A 27239-nucleotide genomic window follows, 5' to 3' on the forward strand; every position below is an offset into this window, starting at 1 on the left:
CACGAAGCCCATGCCTACCACACGGTACAAGTTTATATGCCAACTAGCTCCGCAGATGACAGAATGGTTCAAATGGCTCTAAGCACTATGGGACTTAACATCTTAGGTCATCAGTCCCCTAGAACTTAGAACTACTTAAACCTAACTAACCTAAGGACATCACACACATCCATGCCCGAGGCAGGATTCGAACCTGCGACCGTAGCAGTCCCGCGGTTCCGAACTGCAGCGCCTAGAACCGCACGGCCACCGCGGCCGGCTAGATGACAGAGAGATTGATGAAATGTATGATGAGATTAAAGAAATTATTCAGATAGTGAAGGGAGACAAAAATTTAATAGTCATGGGTGGCTGGAATTCAATAGTAGGAAAAGGAAGAGAAGGAGACGTAGTAGGTGAATATGGAATGGGGCTAAGAAATGAAAGAGGAATCTGCATGGTAGAATTTTAGATTTTGAAGCTCATTTTATAATGGTGTCCCTACAAGATTCACAATGCACAACAAATGAAGCCCCAATGTATACTACAATGCTGTGACTTTGACCTTCCATTTTCTGGTGCACTTCAAAATGGATGCATGTGGTCAGGGAATATCCTTTGGATGGACAAGGTGATTTTACCTTGCATGGTACTGTGAATGCATAGAATTGTCCCATATGAGATTTTAATCTGCCATATGTTGTGCAGGAATACCCACTGCAGTCAGATTATGTGATGTGGTTTAAAAAGCTCCTTCATCGTCAGTCTGTTTTGCTTCAAGGGGATGACACCTCATGCACTTGTTAGGTGTACAGTGACATCTGCTTGTTATAAGGACCTACTTGTGAAACATGACTCCAGCCTTGCAAGAATGCAGTTGAGTCCACACCATTATTTTCATCCAAGGTGGGGTGACACACATGTCGCTTGCCAGGTGAAATGCTTGCTTTGAGAAACTTCGGTAATGACCCCATCATCTCCAGGTAATTTCAGGATGTGAGGCCTTCCAGAACCCCCAACCTAAATCCATGTGATTTCTGGTTGTGGAGTTCCTCAAAGACTGTGTTTATAAGGGATATATCTGGATTTTTCCTCATCTGAAGGATAGCATACGACAACACTTTGCTCTTATTACACCAAATATGCTGCAAGCAACAGTCGACCATGCCGTGTTACGGGTGCTTTTCTTGTAGCATGTTGCCGAGTCAAAAGACCATACTGAACGCAGGTTGTAACTTGTGACCATATCCAAACAAACACGCCCGAACCATCGTTTCCATGCGTTTGATCGTTCGTTCCTTTTTCCTGTATCCACACCACATTCTGACTGCTTACAGTGCCACATTTTCACTTGGTAGCAGAAAGTGGAGCTATTATTTTTTGCAGTATATTTCACAAGTGCACTGATTAACAAACATAGTTATGGTGTTTCAGCATCCTGCGATCTATACAGTCCACACTACGGCACTTGGAGCACTGTCAGTTTAATTATAAACACCCAGTGTGTGTTTGTGTGTATGGTCCTGATTCACAGCCTCCATTGTTGAATGCAAAACAAATTGTTCAGTAAAATCAATAACAGCATTGCACACAACAAAATCTGCACAATATTGCAATTAGTGTGTATTATATATCTAATACGAGAATTGAACATTTGTGCGAGGCTGAAGAAGGATATATGTATTCGGATCCCAGTCTGGCAAAAACGTTTAGTTGACATCATGAATACACAAAAACAAACTTGACATGGTCCAAATGGAAGATAGATAGATGTCTTGTTGTGTGAAGCCTACTTTAAGCTCCTCGATGTACTGCGACATCGCTATAAAGTGTCAAGGTAAATTATAGCACCAGTGTCAACAGTTTTCCATACATTCACAGTTCCAACAAATCATATGGTTTATAAAAATTATAATGTGTATGCTGTGTTCTATAAGAATCCAACAGAGCCTTAATTTATCAAATATACATCCTCTGTCTGTAGAGACAAAAGAATTATCTATGGATCCATGTGGACAAGTCTTCAAACTATCAACATATTTTTATCAGCACATGATGCAGAAAACATAAATTACTGTTATTATCTTTAACTGCATTCCTGTCTAAGGTCTTGATACAGAGCCAATTTATTTTTGCACGTTTGGATTGTTAAAATAAAATTGGTAACATTACGAAACTTATTTATCAGTGTCATCTATTTGGCAGGTAATGCTGTTAATTCATAAAATGATTGTTTATATGTTACAGATTAGTGGTGGTTAAGTGTCCAGGGCAGTTATCCAAAGGTCCAGGGTTCAATGCCCAGTAGGTCCAAACGATTTGCAAATTTGAGATATGCCAAGCTGCATCAGAGTTTAGCAGTGACACTAAACTATGCCAGTATTTCCCCCTGTAACTGACAGGATAAGTCAGTTTAAAGGTAGAAGTTAGACAAGGATATACTACCTTCAATACGGTCACAACTAGTAGAGCTCTGTGGCATTCAAACTAACCTTCAGATACTTGTAGCATGAGTTCTGCAGGAGTTAGATTTTAAGATAAACTCTCTGCAATATGGAATCTTTTCCCCTTTTCAAAATACTTTGAATTCTACTAAAGCATTCCCTGACTACATAATTCTTATCTATCAGTCTCCTGAATGAAAGCCTCTCTGTTCTTCTTATTTCAGTCGAATAGCTCATTGTCGCCTGTATATTTAATTTTCTCATTCGAGTCTCTAAATTTTTTAATCCTCTTCCACACAACATGTTCTCACTCACATAAAAATTACCTTCCTGGGGCTTCCAAATGCAAGCATCACAATGACAAAACTAATTACCCTCTCAAAATTTTAGATCAACAAAAAGCATTGTGACTTTCAAATGATAAGGCTCCGTATATCTTCTTCTTAAATGGAGTAGGTTCCATTATGTTGTGTACCCTCATGCCTTAAGCGATGATTTTCATTTAAGGCAGTTATCAAGAGTGGAACTTGAGGCACATACTTGATTCCAGAATGAATCTTTCCTCTGCAATGGAATATGTGTTGAAGTAAAGTGAAGTTTGTGGTACCACTTGTCTGCTTTATTCCCTGAAGTAGCCATGTAGTATTGTGTAATGTGGCTATCTGAAATATATCACATTTGCAGAGGATGTGCTGGACGTGTTGGTGCACTCTAGAGTGGAATGTTTGTTTCTAAATGTCTGTGAGAGCTGATAGTGGTTCCTTGTACTTTGTGTGTGCTGTAAATGAATATGACACTGGTAGAGTTTGTGCCAGTTTGTTAATGACTTATTTTGATACTGACAATTATGGACAATACATTCGTTTTCATGTTTGGAATTATTAGTGTGATGTGTTGTTTACAATTGGATATTTAATTTTATGTTTCATCCCTTTTAGTTGTGGATATGACAAGGAATTTCACAAGTAGGTTCCTTCATACCACAATGGGAGACATGTTGACCATGATTAATTCCTACATTTGGTTTAATTGCCAAGTATGTGAAGTGATATGTATGAAGGTAGAGGCTGATGAAAGCTGTTGCGTCTCCAACCAGGGAGCAGTTTATGTGACGCTATCTGTGGGACAACGTATAGCGTTCTATTCAAAGGGGTTTCTGGTTTGAGGAGTCGAGACTGGCTATTCAAGGGATTGTGTTGTTGACATATAATTTTTGCTAACACTAGATTGCTAGATTTATGCGTCGATTGACTTTGATTGATAAGTATGTATTGTTCATTGTATTTTTTTTTTTTATTGGATGTACAATTTGTGTTTATGTGTACAACTATGTTTCTTGTCACAAATGGTGTTTATGCAATTTTTAATGAATTTTTGTTTCCTGTTGTAGGTAATTATGTTGGGTTGTGATTGGTGGGTATTGTGGAGGTTTTTTCCTTTTTTTTTTTTTTTTTTTTTTTTAGCTATGCTCATGAGCTTAGCATTTGTTGTATCCTTGACTTTATTTAAGCTTTGACTTTATTTAAGCTGTATATATCAAGTGAAATTTTCAATAACATTTTCTTTTTCAGGTATTTTTATTCTGGTTTTGTTGATTGCTGAGGATTTCGTTTATTTGATTTTTGCAATAGTATATTTTCAATATTAGGATTGCCATATATTTAGTTTGTCCCTGCCCAAACCCTCTAATTCTCATGAATGCCCCATTAGTTTCTGGTTATGTCTGCCATTAAATATTTTTCATATTGGTTTTGTCTGTTCGAGTGTGTAATGAATGACGACACACTTGCCATATTGTTTAATCTTGAAATAGGAGTGTCCGCAATCCTGACGGTGTCAGGACTCAATGCTGATGGGTGGTGCGTCAATCTTAGATTTTGCCATGAGTTGATTCAAAACTTCCTGGCGGATTAAAACTGTTGCTGAACAGGGACTCAAACACTGAATGTTTACCTTTTGCAGGTAAATGGCCTACCAATTGAGCTCTTCAAGTACAACTAACGCAGTATGTAGACCATATGCTCACACTAGGAATTGGTGCCGAGTTCGAATCCCAGTCCAGCAACAGTTTTAGTCTGTCTAGAAGTTTAACGTCTTTCATTTTCCACAAACTAACAACATACTGTGTTTTGAGGAACAGGCCTTTTAAATAACTGAAGAGCTGTGTATGTGGAGTTGGAACAGAAGCAAACTGAATACCATGACTTGGGGGTTCCACATTTAGTTTTTTTTTTCATTCTGAGTTTTCTTTTATTCCTACAATGCAGTCATCAGCATGATATACTACTTTTCAAGCCTGTTTCCTCCATAAATGCAAGTGAGGTTAAACTTGTTTACAAAGGAGAATGGGTAAGTTATGGAGTATGAAAGACAAAGTTTCCCAAAGTTCCACACAAGGCCTACACATTCATTTAGTCCCCTTTGAAACTCGCAGAAATTCACCACACAGAAGTGCTCCCTTCCCAGTACCATGCTGATGGTAATTGGGTACAATGTGAGTGAAAACAATTGCAGTCCTTCCAGTGACAACATTAAGCTGAGTGAGTGTACATACTGATTCACCCGCCATTTCTCATAGTTTAAGCACAATATAAATAATATGAACCAGAATATGACAAAGTGGGTTAAATATGGAGCAAACATAACTATTAGACTTCCTACAGGTCAACCTGTTCCAAGGACAACCTTTATTTGGCATTCACGTTCATTAGTTTTACCAACTCAGAACCAAATTATTAGCTTCCAACTCAACCCAGACCTGCAGATTTCATCAGCAGGGAGTTGTCCAATACCACACTAGGCTGAAAATTCGATGCCTTTAGAATGCCACATAATACATATAGAGGACAGCTCTTGTTGTTTCGATCTCCAAGTACTTCATTTGTAACACAATAATGGAGGGGTATCTGTTGAGAGGCCAGACGAACATGTGGTTCCTGAAGAGGGGCAGCAGCCTTTTCAGTAGTTGCAGGGACGACAGTCTGGATGATTGACTGATCTGGTCTTGTAACATTAACCAAAACGGCCTTGCTGTGCTGGTACTGCGAACAGCTGAAAGCAAGGAGAAACTACAGCCGTAATTTTTCCCGAGGGCATACAGCTTTACTGTATGGTCTTGGGTAAACTAGTCCCCCCATTCGGATCTCCGGGCAGGGACTACTCAGGACGACGTCCTCATTTGGAGAAAGAAAATTTGCATTCAACGTATCGGAGTGTGGAATGTCAGATCCCTTAATCAGTCAGGTAGGTTAAAAAATTTAAAGATGGAAATGGATAGGTTAAAGTTAGATATAGTGGGAATTTGTGAAGTTCAGTGGCAGGAGGAACAAGACTTCTGGTCAGGTGAATACAGGGTTATAAATACAAAATCAAATAGGGGTAATGCAGGAGTAGGTTTAATAATGAATTTAAAAAAATATAGAATTTCGGGTAAGCTACTGCGAACAGCATAGGGAACACATTATTGTTGCCAAGATAAACATGAAGCCCACACCTACCACAGTAGTACAAGTTTATTACATTTTTACATTACAGTACAAGATATGCCAACTACCTCTGCAGATGACGAAGACACTGATGAAATGTATGATGAGATAAAGGAGTTATTCAGATAGTGAAGCGAGAGGAAAATTTAATAGTCATAGGGGACTGGAATTCGATAGTAGGAAAAGGAAGAGAAGGAAATGTAGTGGATGAATAAGGAATGAGGGTAAGGAATGACAGAGCAAGCCTCCTGGTAGAATCCTGCACAGAGCATAACTTAATCATAGATGGTTGTATACATGGAAGACACCTGGAGATATTCGAAGGTTTCAGATAGACTATATAATGGTAAAACAGAGATTTAGGAACCAGGTTTCAAATTGTAAGACATTTCCAGGGGCAGATGTGGACTCTGACCACAATCTATTGGTTATGACCTGTAGATTAAAACTGAAGAAACTGCAAAAAGGTGGGAACTTAAGGAGATGGGACCTGGATAAACTGAAAGAACCAGAGGTTGTACAGAGTTTCGGGGAGAGCATAAGGGAACAATTGACAGGAATGGGGGAAAGAAATACAGTAGAAGAAGAATGGGTAGCTTTGAGGGATGAAGTAGTGAAGGCAGCAGAGGATCAAGTAGGTAAAAAGACGAGGGCTAGTAGAAATCCTTGGGTAACAGAAGAAATATTGAATTTACTTGATGAAAGGAAAAAATATAAAAATGTAGTAAATGAAGCAGGCAAAAAGGAATACAAATGTCTCAAAAATGAATCGACAGGAAGTGCAAAATGGCTAAGCAGGGATCACTAGAGGACAAATGTAAGGATGTAGAGGCATATCTCACAAGGGGCTAAGATAGATACTGCCTACAGGATAAGTAAAAAGACTTTTGGAGAAAAGAGAACCACTTGCACGAATATCAAGAGCTCAGATGGAAACCCAGTTGTAAGCAAAGAAGAGAAAGCAGAAAGGTGGAAGGAGTATATAGAAGGTCTGTACACGGGCGATGTACTTGAGGACAATATTATGGAAATGGAAGAGAATGTAGAAGAAAACGAAATCGGAGATATGATACTGTGTGAAGAGTTTGACAGAGCACGGAAAGACCTAAGCCGAAACAAGGCCCCAGGAGTAGACAACATTCCATTAGAACTACTGATAGCCTTGGGAGAGCCAGCCCTGACAAAACCCTACCATCTGGTGAGCTAGATATATGAGACAGGCGAAATATCCTCAGACTTCAAGAAGAATATAATAATTCCAATCCCAAAGAAAGCAGATGTTGACAGATGTGAAAATTACCGAACTATCAGCTTAATAAGCCACGGCTGCAAATTACTAACACGAATTCTTTACAGACGAATGGAAAAACTGGTAGAAGCAGACATCGGGGAAGATCAGTTTGGATTCCGTAGAAATGTTTGAACACTTGAGGCGATACTGACCCTACGACTTATCTTAGAAAATAGATTAAGGAAAGGCAAACCTAAGTTTCTAGCATTTGCAGACTTAAGAGACAGCTTTTGACAATAATGACTGGAATACTCTCTTTCAAATTCTGAAGGTGGCAGGGGTAAAATACAGGGAGCGAAAGGCTATTTACAATTTGTACAGAAACCAGATGGCAGTTATAAGATTCGAGGGGCATGAAAGGGAAGCAGTGGTTGAGAAGGGAGTGAGACAGGGTTGTAGCCTATCTCTGACGTTATTCAATCTGTATATTGAGCAAGCAGTAAAGGAAGCAAAAGACAAATTCGGAGCAGGAATTAAAATCCATGGAGAAGAAATAAAAACTTTGTGGTTTGCCGATAACACTGTAATTATGTCAGAGACAGCAAAGGACTTGGAAGAGCAGTTGAATGGAATGGACAGGGTCTTGAAAGGAGGATATAAGATGAACATCAACAAAAGCAAAAGGAGGATAATGGAATGTAGTCGAATTAAGTCGGGTGATCCTGAGGGAATTAGATTAGGAAATGAGACACATAAAGTAGTAGATGAGTTTTGCTATTTGGGGAACAAAATAACTGATGATGGTCGAAGTAGAGAGGATATAAAATGTAGACCGGCAATGGCAAGGAAAGAATTTCTGAAGAAGAGAAATTTGTTAACATCGAGTATAGATTTAAGTGTCAGGAAGTCGTTTCTGCAAGTATTTGTATGGAGTGTAGCCATGTATGGAAGCGAAACATGGACGATAAATAGTTTGGACAAGAAAAGAATAGAAGCTTTGGAAATGTGATGCTACAGAAGAATGCTGAAGATTAGATGGGTAGATCACATAACTAATGAGGAGGTATTGAATAGAATTGGGGAGAAGAGAAATCTGTGGCACAACTGGACTAGAAGAAGGGATCGGTTGGTAGGACATGTTCTGAGGCATCAAGGGATCACAAATTTAGTACTGGAGGGCAGCGTGGAGGGTAAAAATGGCAGAGGGAAACCAAGAGATGAATACACTAAGCAATTCAGAAGAATGTAGGTTGCAGTACGTACTGGGAGATGAAGAAGCTTGCACAGGATAGAGTAGCATGGAGAGCTGCCTCAAACCAGTCTCTGGACTGAAGACCACAACAACAACAACTAAATATTCCTGAAGGGGATTCTTTGTCTCTGCAATTTGATCATTATGGCCACAAACGCCATTTATTATAAGGTTAACATCTATTTCATACATGATAATTGGATTTAAAAATAAATTAACTATCATTTTTGTGTTATGTCTTATTTGTGTTGAGAATGTTGTGTGAGACAAACCAAAGCTAGACATCAAAAAGTTCCAGTGCCCAGTCAACAATACTCAAGACCAACCAATATTGAAATTATCACATACACTGACTTTCTGTTAAGAATTGTACTCTTTCAAATTGTCTGATGAAGGTTAAAAGATTTCCTGTTTGGGATTTTACACTGTCAGAATAGCTGTGTTATATGTTTCCTAGTTTATCACCAATGCACAGCATTCAATTAAATGCTCACTGCAGTACTCTCTTAACTCCATGGCTTGGGGCTTTATGCTACTTTTTGGGTATGCTGCACTCTCCCATTCATTATATACACATCAAAAAAAGTTTTGCATCCCCTCGGTTCCAAGAGTTGCAGAACCTGTACGGAAAACTGGAACAGAGTTCAACATAAACATAATTTCCATCCTTTTTATTGGTCATGAAAACTACGCATTGCATGTTGTACCACCATACAGCGAGATCTTTAGAGGTGGTGGTCCATATTGCTATACACTCCGGTGCCTCTAATACCCAGTAGTACATCCTCTTGCATTGATGCATGCCTGTATTCATCATGGCATACTATCCAGAAGTTCAACAAGGCATTGTTGGCCCAGATTATCCCACTCCTCAACAGTGATTTGGTGTAGATCCCTCAGAGTCATCCATAAACAGCCCTTTTCAATCCATCCCAGGCATGTTCGGCAGGGTTCATGTCTGGAGAACATGCTGGCCACTCTAGTTGAGCGATGTCGTTATCCTGAAGGAAGTCATTCATAAGATGTGCACGATGGGGGCACAATTTGTTGTCCAAGAAGACAAAAACCTCGTCAATATGCAGCCGATATGGTTGCACTATCAGTCGGAGGATGGCATTCACATATCGTACAGCCATTACGGTGTCTTCCATGACCACCAGCAGCGTACGTCGGCCCACGTAATGTCACCCCAAATTAGCAGGGAATCTCCACCTTGCTGCACTCGCTGGACAGAGTGTCTAAGGCATTGCCCCGAAAAAGGTCTCTGACGACAGTCTGGTTGAAGGCATATGCTACACTCGCCAGTGAAGAGAACGTGATGCCAACCCCGAGCGGTCAATTCAGCATGTTGCTGGGTCCATCTGCACTGCACTGCATGGTGTCGCAGTTGCAAAGATGGACCTCGCCATGGACGTTGGGAGTGAAGTTGCGCATCATGCAGGCCCGACGTCCTGTGGCTACACGAAAAGCATTACTCAACATGGTGGCGTTGCTGTCAGCATTCCTCCAAGCCATAATCCGTACGTAGCAGTCATCCACTGCAGTAATAGCCCTTGGGTGGCCTGAGCGAGCCATCTAATTGACAGCTCCTGTCTCTTGTCTCCTCTATGTCTGAACAACATCACTTTGGTTCACTTCGAGATGCCTGGACACTTTTCTTGTTGATAGCTTTTCCTGGCACAAAGTAACAATGTGGTTTTACTGTCTAGGCATGGTTGAACTACAGACAACATGAGCCGTGTACCTCTTTCCTGGTGGAATTACTGGGTCTGATCGGCTGTCGGACCCCCTCCGTCTAATAAACACTGCTCATGCATGGTTGTTTACATAGTTGTGCGGATTTAGTGATATCTATCAATAGTCAGAGGGACTGTGTCTGTGATACAATATTGACAGTCAACATCTATCTTCAGGAGTTCTGGGAACCGTGCTGATGCAAAACTTTTTTTGATGTGTGTATTATTACTATAGTAACGTAATACTAACTAGGAACCCTCTGGTGCAACTGCTTGATTTTTATGATTTTCAAATAATATTCTGTTATACATAACACATCTGTGGAAATATTATTTGATTTTTCTGTTTCCTCTAACAGTAAGAAGCTCCTCTTTCTTACATAACAGGCTTCTTACGTTTAAATGAAGAAGTCCAAATTTATTTCAACGTTCACTCTCTGTGCTGCTCAGACTGTTCGACCTCAGTATTTGTTCGACCTCAGTATTTGCTGCAGTGTCCTACAACAGACTCAAACTAGTGATAGTAGTCTGTAATCCTGTATCTCAATTCTTTCATTCCTTCTGTAAACAGGAGTGTCCACTTTTTCTGTCACATGACTCTATTTGTAGAGGTAGAGTGAGAAAGAGAGAGAGAGAGAGAGAGAGAGAGAGAGAGAGAGAGAGAGAAAGTCTTAATAAATAGGCTAATAAATGTGGGCTAATTCAATGTAAAAATGGAGAATGGTCTCAAATCCCAGGCAGTTGATGTAGATGCCAATATGAAATACATTATGCAGCTGATACAGTGTTTGTTTTCATTTGCTTTTAAGGTGGACTCTCATTTCAGCCTCCACAGCCTTTCTTCACATACTCATCCTTATACTCCTTCTTTTTTAATGTAGGATATGTTCTCATATTCTCATTCCTCCACTCTCCTACTTTTCAATGGAGGTGTCACTAAATTCACACTTACTGGATCTGCCCTTGTACTCTTAAATGGTATGCCACAACTTCAGAACTGAAAATATTTGTGCAAAATCAAACTTACTATTATGAAGCAGGACAAGGGCTTGAAACCTGGCCAAAAATTTCTTTTATTCCCTATTTTCATATCCATGACTCATCACTTTATCTTGAAGGTGGGCAGTGGTTGATACCCTAACTACTGCTTAAGCGTTTGTTCTGTTGCCAGCATTTGTTATGATTTTATGACTGTGCCTATGAACTTGTAGTTTCTTCTCCTGTTCCAATCACTTGTTGCTTAACATATTCTATTTCTGTTTCGTAGCTCAATCTGTGGCAGTTTTCTGATTTCTCCTGTTTAAATTTCTGTAGGTTAACTTTACATTGTTGTTCCTTACCATTTGGGCTCTGTATTGTAGCAGTAAACCTTCAGTTTAGTACTTCAAATGTCACCATACTACACAATTTCATTAAGTTACAGCCTGGGTCAACATTGGTACTTCTGTATTTATGCAAATTACAATAAATTTCAGCTTTTGTATACTTTCCCCATAAGTCTCCTGAAGTACGTCGTCTCACTCCCTTAAAAAAATATGTTTGCTGTAATGGTTGGAGTTACCTGCAAAATTTAAGAATTTTCCCTCTGTTTCTTTCTTCAAACTACACTCTCCAATAATTCTCCCAACTCCTCCCCTAATAAAGCAACAGTTCTCTCTACCACTGTCAGGGGGAAGGGGACATCAAGGATCTTTTGAACACTCTTTTTCATACTGTCACATAACAAAACAGTGCCACCAAAATGTGAGCAGTCACTAGAAAAGACAGCATTGCCAGCTGCTCAAATTAGACCCATTTAGAAACATTCTACAACGAGTTTGTTTCGACATCACCACCAAGAGAGATGTGTGATGGATGTTAGTGACTGGCATGCTGCAAAAACAATCCACCGAAGTGACACAGATCTGAGGTTAAATCTGGAATAGTCCACTGTGAAACAAGTAAGTTGTCAATGTCTTCATTAGCAATGCATATATACCTGATGGTTATAATTAAAGTTTCAGTATTCTGAGTGTTGCTGTGGGGGCTGTATACTCCCGCAGGATGCTGAAACATCGTAGGTATGTTCATTAATTGGTATGCTCACGAAGTACTCTCAAAAAAATAATAGTTCCACTTCCTGCCACCATGTGAAAATATGCCACTATAAGTGGGCAGAATATGAAATATTTCCTGTTTTGATGTCAGTATGCTGTTTGTCGCTTGGTGACACGTGTTCATTTCTTTTGTGTCGTGACTGTTGGTGTAAAGAGTTACGAAGGTTGAAGTTTTTGTATGAAATGCAATGGCTTTTGACAAGAAAGACCCTGCACTGCTGGTAAAGTTGTTTTATCAGAATGGCAACAACAACAACACTACATTGCAGGAATATAGCCAACAGAAACAGTTGCAAAGAGGCCTCATCTCAATAAATGGGCTGAAGAATATGATCAACAAATCTGAAGAACCAGGTCAATTAAGTGGTGCAGCATGGAGAGGGAGATAGCCTATTTCCATGGCAGTTGTTGATAAATTGTTGTGGCTACAGTTGACTGTGCAGCACAAGCCTCAAAATCTGCAGCCAGTGCTCAAGGTGTCTTAAGAGAATTCTCTCCCCTGGTCACAAATACTTTACAGACGAATGGAAAAACTGGTAGAAGTCACCTAGGAGAAAACCAATTTGGATTCCGTAGAAATGTTTGAACATGTGTGGCAATACTGACCCTACAACTTATCTTAGAAGATAGGTTAAGGAAAGGCAAATCTACGTTTCTAGCATTTGCAGACATAGAGGAAGCTTTTGACAGTGTTGACTGGAACACTCTCTTTCCAATTCTGAAGGTGGCAGGGGTAAAATACAGGGAGCAAAAGGCTATTTACAATTTGTACAGAAACCAGATGGAACACTCTCTTTCCAATTCTGAAGGTGGCAGGGGTAAAATACAGGGAGCAAAAGGCTATTTACAATTTGTACAGAAACCAGATGGCACTTATAAAGAGTCGAGGGACATGAAAGGGAAACAGTGGTTGGGAAGGGAGTGAGACAGGGTTGTAGCCTATCCTGGATGTTATTCAATCTGTATACATTCAGCAAGCAGTAAAGGCACAAAAGAAAAATTTGGAATAGAAAGTAAAATCCATGGAGAAGAAATAAAAACTTTGAGGTTTGTTGATGACATTGTAATTCTGTCAGAGATAGCAAAGGACCTGGAAGAGAAGTTGAACGGAATGGACAGTGTCTTGAAACAAGGATATAAGATGAACATCAAACAAGCAAAACAAGGATGATGGAATGTAGTCAAATTAAATCGGGTGATGCTGAGGGATTTAGATGAGGAAATGAGACACTTAAAAGTAGTAGATGAGTTTTGCTATTTGGGGAGCAAAATAATTTATGACGGTCGAAGTAGAGAGGATATAAAATGTAGACTGGCAATAGCAACGAAAGCATTTCTGAAGAAGAGAAATTTGTTGACTGGAAGTCGTTTCTGAAAGTTTTTGTCTGGAGTGTAGCCATGTATGGAAGTGAAACATGGATGATTAAATAGTTTGGACAAGAAGAGAATAGAAACTTTCAAAATGTGGTGCTACAGATGAATGCTGAAGATTAGATGGGTAGATCATGTAACTAATGAGGTTGTACTGAATAGAATTGGGGAGAAGAGAAATTTGTGACACAACTTGACTAGAAAAAGGGATCGGTTGTTATTACATGTTCTGAGGCATCAAGGGATCAACAATTTAATATTGGAGGGGAGTGTGGAGGGTAAAAATTGTAGAGGGAGGCAAGAAATGAATACACTAAGCAGATTCAGAAGGATGTAGGTTGCAATAGGTACTGGGAGATGAAGAAGCTTGCACACGATAAAGTAGCATGGAGAGCTGCATCAAACCAGTCTCTGGTCTGAAGACAACCACATAATATTCTGCCTTCTTAGTATAAAATCATTCATAAAAGGAAACTGAAAAAGGCATAGGTCTATAGCAAGTTATGCAGTGAAAATTGAGTGACTATTTCACTGTGTAGGCTACTATCTCAAAACAAAATTTACAAAGACTAAAACTGGGTCTGTAACTATAGGTGACTAGCTCGTGTCCATTTCTGTAAAAATATGTTAAATGTTACTACAGTCATTAAGTACTTTACAAAAATAGATCAAGTGTATTCTTACCAAACAATCACAGAATATTAATACTTTTCCATTCATTTGTGTTCCACAGATTTCTTTATGAAGTAATAGTTTCTGAGATGTGGAAATAGTTCAGATAGATGCTGCTACAAATGCCATCAGAGCCAGTGCAAGAACCAATTGTTTTGTGACTTAATGATTACTGTAATCTCCCTTGAAATTTTGAGCAACCATTTCAAATGCGTCATTCATTTTGCCTCATGTGTTATATATGCATTCAATTTCACATAACTATTCACAGTAGCTGCTACACCAGGATTTCAAGCAGGGTATGGGAACTACACGGCATGCAATAATCCACACCTAAAGACGTACCCCACTAGATGCTCTCCATCATCATTATTATCTGACAGAAAATCAACAAGTAATATGATAATTTTCTAACGTCGTATTTCCTGGCAACTTTTCTTTACAACTTATAAAAAAAAAGAAAAACTACGCGTTTTGCTACATTTCTAGAGCGCATGTGACATCGCAGATTTCACAAAAATGACGCTCTTCTTAAGACTTCTCTGCAATTTACCCGATCCTAAAAGCCAGTGCCACAACATCTCTAGGCTACATCATTTGCCAATATCAACGTATGCGTTTTGCGCACCCGTTACGTGTTTCTAGTCCCCTGATGTATTAGATGTGCAAGTGAATCATAGTTCGTAATTGCGAGCAACGTATTATATTCGCGAATTTGTAGTTAAAAACAACAGCTATACTAAGTTCTCCTGGCGGCATATCGGAACACAATGACAGTACGTAGCATTTGCGTAAAAAACTGTGGAAATTCACTAAACAGTATTTCGTAAATGTGTTGCCTTTTAAGTACAGCTGGTCCCAAATTAGGCTTTTTCATGCTCAAACATACAGGGCGTTGAATAATGTCACAATGTCAATTCAAAGCATAAACGTCATTAACAATCAGTAAACACAAGTTCGCTCCGACAACACTGTGACAACAGATTTCATTTACAACAGAGTAGAGAGCAAAGTAATTAAGAACAACTGCCTAGAATAACAAAAAATCAGTAATTCACACAGTACACATTACAAAAAAGGAACTGAGGTTTCTGCTTATATTATTGGTTTGAATTCCGTAAGATGTAAATTGTTGACCGGCAATCTAGATTGAAAAAGCCAACTTGTATTACGTCGTAATACAAGCTTCACGTTCCGTAACAGTACGATTCTCACGAATTCGTACTCACAGTATTATTTTCAGGACGTTACAATACCAAACCACTGGTTTACAACCATTCCCGCTTTGACTCTTCACTCCGTTTACAACACTCACTTTCGTTGGCATGGTAACCTTCCAAAGGCAATAAACTCACAGCTTTAGTCTAGGGACAGCACTCCTTGGTGCTGATCGATTTTGATCGGCTCGCTTGGGGTCTGCAGCTGTAGCGCTTCCAGGTGACAGAGCAAACTTACACATTCGCAAAGGACAAGGAGCTGCTAGATTCACTCCATGCGAAATCCAAAATTGTGTGTTAACCATCGAGGTTGCTTATGCAGTTTTTAGGACCCAGTTTACGATAATGAAGGACTTAACAAAAAAATATTCTTCGAAAATATTTCCCATGTCTAAAAGCATAGGTAAATTTTACGAGAAATTTTTCACGAGAAAAGTGTTCCAGCTCTTATTATCTTAATTAACTAGTACTACACGTTTCTACGAGAAGTAAACAGATAGATTAGCCTGAATCCGCTGTTTCATCGCCGATTGCTGTCACCGATTTAATTTAATAACGTGAAGCTGAATTTTGTTTTTAAGTAGCTGAACTCACTGTAGCTCTCTCGATGATTTTGTGTCTGATTAAAACAGTTTACGAGTAGCTTTGTATTTTTATGTAACATTCCTTTCAGCGGATTGAATCTGCCAATAACAAAGAACTCTTGTAATTATATTTCACAATCCTGGATGTGCACAAGTAGTTATTAATATACTATACAGGACTGGTGAATCAGAAGCAGGTCACTGACTTTGTAAAATAAGCTAGTTAGCTTGATGAGTCTGTTATTAGAGCACGATCTATTCAATATCAGTGTTTATGTCGTTTTTGTCTGTGTATGATATATTTTGAAAATTTGGCAGACTGTTTTATAGTGCATAGTCTCAGTAGTTGTGACCTAGGAAATTTTCTTGTTAAAGATGTCTTAAATTAAGAAATTGTGAGTAAGGTGGAAACTGTGTTGCAGGTATTCGGGATTATTGATTATTAAGACTACTTTAGTGCCGTGCAACAAGGAGAGTTTAGAATCAAAACTACCTTTGCTCTCTGATTGTCATTAGTGTTTATGCTGATGAATGAAAAGCAAATGAAATTTGTTACTGCTAATGACAATTGGTCAAAAAAGGAAACTGTCAAAGCACTTTCTTCACAGTGAGCACCATAACAGAGTAATGACAGTATATTTCTTTGATACGATTTTTAAACTTATATAGGCTCTGTCTCAGACACGAGATATTCAAAATCCATATACATCAAATTAACCATTGTGTATCAGATTGTTGAAATAAATAAATGTACTACTTCATCAGTTTTGATTTTGGTGAAATTTAGTATTAATTCCACATATTCTCGTATAAGCCTAATATTTGGTACGAGAGTAGAAGAATGCAACCCACATTATTTTTATTTCTTGCAGGGGGAGACATTTGTATCGAATCTTGAGCATAAGTGATTCCAAAATGATGTGTCACTCGATGCGACCACGAAATTCGATAGCAGTTGACAAATGAGTGGCGGGTGACTTGTGTCTAGGGACAGCAAATCTTGTTGGCCGTTGAGTGCTCTGAGCTGCCGTCAGGTCCGTAGCTCACGGTGCTTCCTGATGGTAGTCAGCGAAAGTCTGCAGCAATCTTGTGTATAGTATTCGTGTATTTTGCTTAATATATGTTAATTTATATTAATACAACTCTCATCTGAAAAATGTAAAAATGTAGTTGTAATTTGTGGCAGTAATAAAACCTAACATCCCAAAACTGTCCAGGATACAGACATGATAATCAAAAGTTCCTTAAAAATTAACCTTCCTACCACAAGGCTGTGTTATATCTGACAAGTCTTGTTTTTTTTTTTCATTTCCAGAGGAAATAGCGCTATTTCGTTTGCAAATGAAAAAAAAAACTTGACAGATAAAACACAGTGTATTCAATTACTTACCCTTTACTACATTAACAAAATGAATTTTTATACAAACTGGTACCGCATTTAATATTTTACAACGAAATTGATTGCAATATGGCTGCAACTCGAAGTGGAGAAAGTACAGTGGGTAGTGTTGCGTCGTCCGAACAAGACACAGCCAGGGCAAAAGCACCACAGGCACAAAGATGCGAGCTGGTGCCAGTGCCACAGAGACTCGCCACTTGCCCGACTTCCACCAGCGCCACAGGTGGCACTGAGGATGAAGATATCGACTTCGCCTCGGCCAATTGCCGGCCGAGTACACTTCACCAATGACCAGACGACAATGGCCAGTAGGCTACTCGGAAGACAGAAGAGCAGCTCTCGCCCACCTGGTTATAGATCATCGTCCAGGGCTAACTTAGACTGGGAACGTTGTTTCGCAAACTCTTAGAAGTGAACAGACAGTTGTTGTAAATTGCATTTGCTATGTACTGTGAAGCTGAACTATGGTTGCTTGCACTTAGCCATTGTGGACCTGTTTTGCATTATATTACATGCACTGTTGCAGACTTACTCATACAACTAGTCACAAAAATAAGTAAACCTTTTAACTCATTTGTATGACTTTGTCTAATTTGTTGGAGTGTTGTAGAATCTTCATTCTGCTATCCTGTTAACTCACTATGAGGCATAGCTGTGTAATAGTGGCAGGGAGAAATTGTTTTGGTGTACTGCACCAGAAATCATTTAGTGAACTCACAAAGTCGGCCTCCACAGCAGTAGCAACGAAGGTTTACAAAACTGCTGACGATGGTTTAAAAAAGGTCTGCTGCTCTTTGCAGGAGAGCTTCTGTAAAGTTTGGAACGTAGGAGACGAGGTACTGGCAGAAGTAAAGCTGTGGGGACGGGGTGTGAGTCGTGCTTGGGTAGCTCAGTTGCTCAGTCTGCTTTCGGCCGGTGAGCGGCGAGGACGTCTTGTTTACGTCCCGTCCGCAGAGTCGCGGTCCCGTCCGCAGAGTCGCGAGCGCGCGTAGTTTGTTTACTTCCTCGCCGCAACTAATACTCGCGTCCATTAACGCTGAGTCGCCATGGCTCATTCGTACAGAAAAGCTACCATCCAGATCAGCTTCCAGCCCGACTACGCACGACCACGAGCCTTTGAAGTCGAACGATTCATCCGTGACTAAGTTCCAATAACAACACAGCACATCATCGGTATCCACCTATCCATCACAAGCAGCGTCGTTTACGTCAAGATGGTCGATGACGAGATATGTCACGCAGTTGTGAACAGATGCGCCAACACTCTCAAGTTAAAACACTCCGATGGTCACATCGGAGAGGTTACTGTTGACCATGCTGGACTAGGATTCCACACACACTAAGAGTCTTCGAACTCCCTTTCGAAGTACCACCGGACGTCGTAACCTCAGCTTTCCGCCCTTGTGGGACGGTAATTAGCCACGTGGCCGAAAAATGGAACACCTTCGAGACGTACCAGGTCCTCAACGGCGTCCGACAAGTGAAAATTGAATTAAAGAAACATGTGCCATCCTACTTAGTCATAGGTGGCTGTCGAGCAATAGTAATGTACGACGGACAACCTCGCACTTGTTCTGGTTGCGGCCAGGAGAGTCATGTGCGCTTGGCGTGTATTCAACGTCGGGTTACACAACTTCCATTGCATGACATGACACCACCTCCTACGCTCACGGCCCTCCCCCTCAATTACGCAGAGGTGACACGATCGACCGTCATGACAGACGACAACCCCCCCGGAAGACAGGAAGCGTTAGAATGCGCACCTGTCGCCGGTCCTGGATTGACCAACACCATTACGGTGTCTGCAGGGGTTGAAGAACGCTGCCCATCGACTCCACATGAAGATTCGGACGAGAGAATGGAACTCGACGCTAGGGTTGTACCGACCTCTGCCTTTCTCCCTGAGGGGGATGCTATACAGTAACCACAAACTCTTTCGGACACAGAAACCCACGTCCGCAAACAAAGGTCACCGAGAAAACATAAAAAGCGACGTCGCACACCCTCAGACGATTGCCTCCAGCGGACGTCTTCTCCAGTTGACGACCGGACGGCCGACGAAACGACGAGGAAAATGGATGACACGAGATCGCCCTCACCTGTCACTTTGTCTGATTTTGACAAATCCGATTCAGCTCTCTCGGACAAACGGATGGCCAGCACAGCGCCCGCCGTTGGTACACAACCGGAAACAACTGCGGATTCACCCTTAGTCACTCAGCCCACAAGTGTTCTACCGCAGCCACCGTTAACTTACGGACCTTGGGCGGATGACATTGAAGACGATTCTACGGCCGCTGTGGTGGATGAGGAGAGGGGTCTCTCCTCCCACACCTCGGCCCCTCCCGAGTAGCAACAGGTGATGGCGCGGACGCGGCCAGCAGATCACAGGCCCCACCTTTTACGGCGACACTGACGGCGGCTCCCACCGCAGGAGACGATCTACAGACCTATCGCTTAACGACCATCAATATTAACACCATTCGGACACGTATGAAGTTGTCGCTGCTCCAAGACATGCTCAATGCAGCAGACGTTGGCATTGTCTTTCTCCAAGAAGTCTTCGTCGCCGATTTCCCGGAAATGTATGGTTATACGGCTCATGTGTCCCACGCCTCGCCGACTAATAGTGGAGTCGCAGTTCTCCTCAGAGAGGGCCTCGAGGCGGACGAAGTCCGATATCTCTCCGACGCTAGAGGAATGGCCGTAACGGTGCAAGGCGTCCGGTTTATCGATGTGTACGCCCCTTCCGGAACGAATCGCCGTCGTGACCGATCGCTCTTCTTCGCAGAAGGAATAGCACCGCTTTTTCAGGGCAGGCACGATGACTTGATATTAGGGGGCGATTTCAATTGCACCCAAGCACCTAAAGATCAGCTGCCACGCCATTCACCATGCCCCGAACTTGGGACACTCATCGGCGATCTCCAGCTGGTAGATACACGGGAACATGTCCGAGGAAGTAGACCGGGATACACCCATTTCACGAGTCACTCGTCTAGTCGCATCGATAGGATTTACGTCTCCCGTTCTCTCGCGGCAACGGTGAGTGACGCAGAGGTGTGGCCAGTAGCCTTTTCTGATCACGAGGCCTATATATGTGCCATCACCCTTCGTCGTCAACGGGTGTGGCGCAGCCGACATCCCTGGAAATTAAACCTTGCTCATCTCGCTTCTCCAGATTGTCGACGCGCCATCGAAGACACGTGGAGTTTGTGCGTCCGCCGCCTCCCAACGTATCCTACGTCGATTAGTTGGTGGTTAACCTGCGCCAAGCCGGCCCTACGGCGAACCTTTATTACGTATGGTCGTGAGACTGCTGCTTGGAGGCGGCAGACCCTTGATTTTTATTTCACCGTCCTTCGCGAATGCGCCTCCTTGCCACCCACACTGGAACGACAGCTGACAGTTCAGCGTGCGAAAGCACAGATCGTAGCCCATATGCGCCGACACCTCGAAGGGACGATCGTCCGAGCGCGGACACAAGACAGACTCGCAACGGAACGACCCACCGTGTACCACGTCATCCGAGAACGTACACTGCGAAGACGGGTGCTGATACATGCCATCACCACTGAGGACGGCCGTCATCACACCACACAACGCGATATTGCTGCAGCCTTCTTCGACCATTACGCACGACTTTATTCTCCTCAATGTTTCGACCCGACGACGGTGACAGCAGGCTCACACCTAGTTTACGGCGTTGTCCCACAGGATTTACAAACTGAATTATTGGACGACATTACGGAAGACGAAGTTATCGACGCCATCGGTAAAGGAGCGGCGAATAAGTCTCCTGGCCCCGACGGGCTCCCTGTGGAGTTTTATAGAACTTTCCAGTATTTACTGGCTCCCAAGTTCACAGACATCTGTAGGGAGCTTATGTCCCCCGTGGTGCCGCTCCCTGCGACCTTCGTAGAAGGAATCATTATACCGGTTCACAAGCCTAAAGGAGGGGCCCGAATACAAGATTACCGCCTGCTAACACTCGTCAACTGCGACATGAAGATATTCACCAGACTATTAGCAAACCGTCTACGACCGACCCTACCTTACGTCATCTCGCCAGATCAGACTTCCCTAGGGGGTATCAACAACATCCACACAGCACTGTGTCGATACCGTGACTTAATAGCCCTAGCCAGGGCACGTCGCATCCCGGGAGCGCTGGCATCACTAGATTTTAGCCAAGCTTTTGATCGAGTGGATCTCACGTACCTAACGTCTGTTCTCCAGCACATGCAGTACCCACAGCAATTCACAGACGTCGTGATGCGCCTCCTCCGAGGGGCGACTTCCAAAGTGCTCGTTAACGGGCGTCTCTCGCAGTCCCTCCCGATTTTCCGCTCCGTGCGTCAAGGCTGCCCCTTGTCGACGTTACTATATGCTCTGGCACTGGAACCGCTCCTCTGTGGTCTCCGTCAACGCCTCACCGGTCTTACCCTACGTGACGTCACATTTCGCTGTACAGCATATGCAGACGACCTGGTTCTCGTGTTCCGCAATCGCGACGATGTCAACAGAGCACTAGAATGGATTACCACGTACGGTGTGGCTTCCGGCAGCTGTCTCAACGTCGCCAAATCGGTCGCCATGGCCATAGGAGACGGGTTGACCCCAGCGTGTGTCGAACCCCTACAGCTTCGTGGCACTATCAAATGTCTCGGAATAGAATTTCACGACGATATACGGCGCACCGCAGCTCTTAACTACCGCCGCTTATTACAACAAATTCGGGTCCAGATCTTCAACCTTCGTCTGCGGCCCCTCGACATTCTCCAAAGGACACACTTCGTCAATGTTTACCTCGCATCACGCCTTCCACACATAGCGCGTGTTCTCCCAATACTGTTACTGATGGCTCGACGTCTATTAGCGGCATTCGGAGCCTACGTCAGTACAGGCATGCTCTTCGAAGTCAGCTATGAGTCACTGACCCTTCCCCCAGAAAGGGGAGGTCTTGGTCTTGTCCATGTCCACGACAGAGCTGTGGCCCTGTATGTCAGCTCACACATCAAGCTGTGGCGCCACCACCCGGAAAGTTTGACAGGTTTGCTGTTGGAGTCCTTAGCTCCGCCCTCCCTTATGCCCCCACTGACGACGCAAGACATACCCCCACCCTTCTACTACTTCGGGAACTTTTACATTGAACACAGCTACGTCCGTATCGCAGTACCACCGACGAAACAGGCGTCGGCGCGGGATATATATCATGTCCTACAGCAGAGGCGCCCACCAAACATCGTGGAGACCAAAAGCCCTCAGGTTAATTGGAAGGTGGTGTGGAAGACGATTCACGCGGTTCCACTGGACACAGCCGTCCGATCCATATGGTACATCACAGTCAATGGTAAACAGATCACCCGATCACGCCTCCACAAGATAAACATGGCGGAATCGCCTCTCTGCGTAGACTGCGGGATACCAGACACGGACGAACACACATGTGGCGCGGCAGAAGACATATGGCGCTTGGTGCGACAAATTTTGTCGTATTTTCTACGAGTGACTCCGGAACACATTACACCTCGGTTTCTACTATTTCCGGATCAACAGTATTTCCCGCGCACCAAGACCAACGCTGTCACGTGGATCCGTGCGCATGCGGTACACTACTTATTTCACGATGGACCTAAAGATGTATTAGACTTTTGGAACTATCTACAAGATCGTCATTGCAAGATCGTACGGAACCCAAAATACGGACAGAATTTTTCTAATTACTTAGGGAGTGCCCTACGCGACCCTCCACGCAGCTGGATCATCAACAGGTAGGAGAAGATACCCATTGAGTGAGCTGACATGACCAAGTTCGATTCTCGATGGAACAACATGATATACGTGAAGACGTACCTGGATGATGAAGCGTAAGGAGAGTAGCGACACACCCTTCTGCATCCTGTATGAAGCACTTTTTTTTTCGTTTTTCCCCAGATACATTACCTCGGTGTAGGAACGTGCCGAGATATTGTTTTCTTTTTCTCAGAGCACGATGCGGTGCTAGATACATTTATTTTTGTTGTGGTATAAAGTAAAGCCACATTAAGAATGTATTAAAACAGTAAATAAAAATAAATAATAATTCCCACAAAAGATTTCCCCTTCCCATCCCTGATTCCTTGACGGATGAGGGGGACACTGCGATAAAAAATAAATAAATAAAAAAAATAAAATAAAGTTGCTAGAACACTTGCCTGCGAAAGGCGCAGGTCCCGAGTTCGAGTCTCGGTGCCGCACACAGTTTTAATGTGCCAAAAGGTTTCATATCAGCGCACACTCCGCTGCAGAGTGAAAATCTCATTCTGGTAGCCTAATAACATATTCTCCTGGACGAATATTGTTATTATTTATATGAAATGCATACAGCTAGTAGCGGCGACCTTCGCGACGGCGCAGTACAAAAATGGAGGTAGGTAAACATGCCCTTTCCTTCCTTCATGGCCGCCATTTTCATTTCTTTTAATTTGGCCATTTGGCATGACACTAATACCTGCAATCTTCATCATTTCTCTTTTTCTAACAAAGTCCCGATTCCTTTTGTTACAATTTTTATCTGATTCTTCTTTCCACCATAACCGATATTCTTTGCAACCAGGCCACAAGGAAAGGTAAATGTAAGAAAAATACGTCTGTCTTCCTCTGCTGTACATTCGTCATATATGAGTGACTTTTACAATAATTACAATTCTTACCATCATCCCCAAATGCAGTAGTTATTAGACAGCCCACTTACTCGCGAATGTACGCGCCTTTTCTAGTTTTTGCAGCCAGACTGGCGTTAAAAGTTATTTATATTTCATTGATATTCTGTGACACACTTTCCACTTGTGTATATTGCTATTGTCGCAATGCTCCTTCACGGCGAGAATTATTATGCGACTTTGTAATTAAACCCATTTTCCAGGTTACCACACTGGCTGGCGAAATAATCAGAAATATTAAAAAACAAAGGAGAAAGCGAATTACAGCGTTCGTCAGCCAGGAAAACGTAAGGTACTATAATATTTGTTCCTCAAAGAGTGCAGTGGCATCCAGCAACAGTGCTTCTTTCTCAGTTTCTTGGAAATTCTCGAATGTGAAGAGCACCACCACCGCTCATTTTGCCATATATCCCTAAGTGAACAGTCTGGACTGGTTACAGCATGCGGGAAAATAAATTGAAAAAACTGCATAATTTCTGAACTTGTGACCCAAATGATGTAGATCCTTTATTCTCACATGCTTACCACCTGCGTACTCTACACAATTCGGAAACTGCCGTTTCTCCCAAAAACCTACTATTGGCTTGACATAGTCTTCGTTGGAGGAGGGTACGTACAAAGCGTACAAATCATCCAAAATTGCTTGACAAGTTTCCTCCACTAGTCTCTCAACCGTACCGTTTAATATTCTAAATTTATGTTCTAATGTTTTGAAAGAAACAGTTCCCAGATGCAACAACAGACAATAGCATACGCTGTTTAACGCTTTCTCGGTATAGTTATCTTAAGACAATTATACTGACAGTCAGCATCATCTCACGAAGATGATGAACAGGTGTACCCTGGAAATATTTCATAGTTTCAGTATCACCATCTGACGCAAAACCCAAGAGTCTCAAGAGTGACGACATGATTTAAGAATGTAATACACTTTTATTCATTGATGTTATTATTTGTGTTGTTTTATATTTCTGGTCTAGTTATGAAATTATTTCACTTTATTTTCTTTCATTTTGTCGTAAAAAAGAAATGGTGTGATCTAAGGGAAGTATTTCATAGAGAAAAGATAATACAACAAATCTGTACAAAGAAGTAATGGAGACAGAGGCACCAAGCAGTTCAGTTGCCTCATGACTGGCCAGCAGCTGGCCATGTGTCAGATGTCATGTAGCTATAGCGAACGAATTTCAGCAGTCGGCCATAGTTGTATGATCACGCAGACAACCTATTAACCGGATGAATAGGCCCCACTGGATGGACAGGCTAATTCGCCCACCCCCTATTTGTTTGTTACAAATTCTGGGGCCAACAATGACACTTTTATTCCTGCTTGCCCCAAATATTTGGCCGTTTTTCCGAACATGTCGCGATTTTCATGAAGCGAGCAGCATTTCTCTGAAATGTTTGGCAGTTTATTTCCGAATATGTTGCTGTTTCCGATTTTCCATTCACACATGGGAGAGGTACCAAGCTTGGCCTTCTCAAAATGTACTGCAGAACGCATACATGTCATTTTCATACCACTTCCAAGTAGGCTGGGCCTGTCACGAATGCATCTTATGCCTAGGTGGCGTTGGCACATAGAAGATGAGAACTTGAACTCACAATAGTGTCAAGAAGTGAAGAATCATTGTAGCTATGATGTGTTTCTAAACACTGAGCATTTAGAGTATGTTGTGGATGATTAGAATGTGTCATTGCGAAATTTACTGTAGTGTCGAGTTGATGGTAAACGGAAGAAAATCAAAACACAGTCACAAACGCAATTAAGGGCATCTTCTAACATCCTTATAAACAGACCTACACAGGTGATGTATTGCAGCAACCTGTTGCACGTGCAAGCGAGTGCTTTGTGTGTCGCACACCTGTGGCCAAATCATAGTGATCAGTTGGTCATCACTGATCATATGGAAATCTTAAGCAACACGGTGGATAGCATGCAATTCACACATGCAATATGGCTGCCTGGCTGGTTTGCAGCGGTGTATGACAATACGGCTGTAAATCGTTTGTCTAGCAGTTTTGTCTCATTTTGCTCCACTCACATTGAGTAAGAGCCGTACGTTGAAATTTATAGATATTCAGGGACCACAGACCACTCTGAGAAATGAAGCTGAGCCTGTAGTCGCATTTCATATTAAAAAATAATACAAAATACATTCTCCGATTTTGCAATGTTGAGCATTTAGATGCTTATGATGTAGCAGTTGGCTCGGTGGGAAGCTGACAGTAGTACATCTACATCTACATCTACATCTATACTCCGCGAGCCACCTTACGGTGTGTGGCGGAGGGTACTTATTGTACCACTATCTGATCCCCCCCTTCTCTGTTCCATTCACGAATTGTGCGTGGGAAGAACGACTGCTTGTAAGTCTCCGTATTTGCTCTAATTTCTCGGATCTTTTCGTTGTGATCATTACGCGAGATATATGTGGGCGGTAGTAATATGTTGCCCATCTCTTCCCGGAATGTGCTCTCTCGTAATTTCGATAATAAACGTCTCCGTATTGCGTAACGCCTTTCTTGAAGTGTCCGCCACTGGAGCTTGTTCAGCATCTCCATAACGCTCTCGCGCTGACTAAATGCCCCCATGACGAATCGCACTGCTTTTCGCTGGATCATGTCTATCTCTTCTATTAATCCAACCTGGTAAGGGTCCCATACTGATGAGCAATACTCAAGAATCGGACGAACAAGCGTTTTGTAAGCTACTTCTTTCGTCGATGAGTCACATTTTCTTAGAATTCTTCCTATGAATCTCAACCTGGCGCCTGCTTTTCCCACTATTTGTTTTATGTGATCATTCCATTTCAGATCGCTCCGGATAGTAACTCCTAAGTATTTTACGGTCGTTACCGCTTCCAATGATTTACCACCGATGGCATAATCGTACTGGAATGGATTTCTGCCCCTATGTATGCGCATTATATTACATTTATCTACGTTTAGGGAAAGCTGCCAGCTGTCGCACCATGCATTAATCCTCTGCAGGTCCTCCTGGAGTACGTACGAGTCTTCTGATGTTGCTACTTTCTTGTAGACAACCGTGTCATCTGCAAATAGCCT

At 42.1% G+C, this 27239-nt stretch overlaps 1 protein-coding gene across 2 annotated transcripts in view; it reads right to left on the reverse strand.

The window, feature by feature from the left end:
• The window catches only part of LOC124802547 (tetratricopeptide repeat protein 21B-like), a 275934-nt gene extending 260334 nt beyond the window's left edge, over positions 1–15600 (reverse strand). For both annotated transcript variants that reach the window (XM_047263411.1, XM_047263410.1), the window contains exon 1: positions 15496–15600. The gene's annotated coding sequence lies outside the window, so the exon portion shown is untranslated. The remainder of the gene's footprint in view (positions 1–15495) is intronic.
• Positions 15601–27239: the final 11639 nt, after the last annotated feature.

The sequence above is a fragment of the Schistocerca piceifrons genome, chromosome 6 (genome assembly GCF_021461385.2).
Source record: "Schistocerca piceifrons isolate TAMUIC-IGC-003096 chromosome 6, iqSchPice1.1, whole genome shotgun sequence".
Lineage (NCBI taxonomy): Eukaryota > Metazoa > Arthropoda > Insecta > Orthoptera > Acrididae > Schistocerca > Schistocerca piceifrons.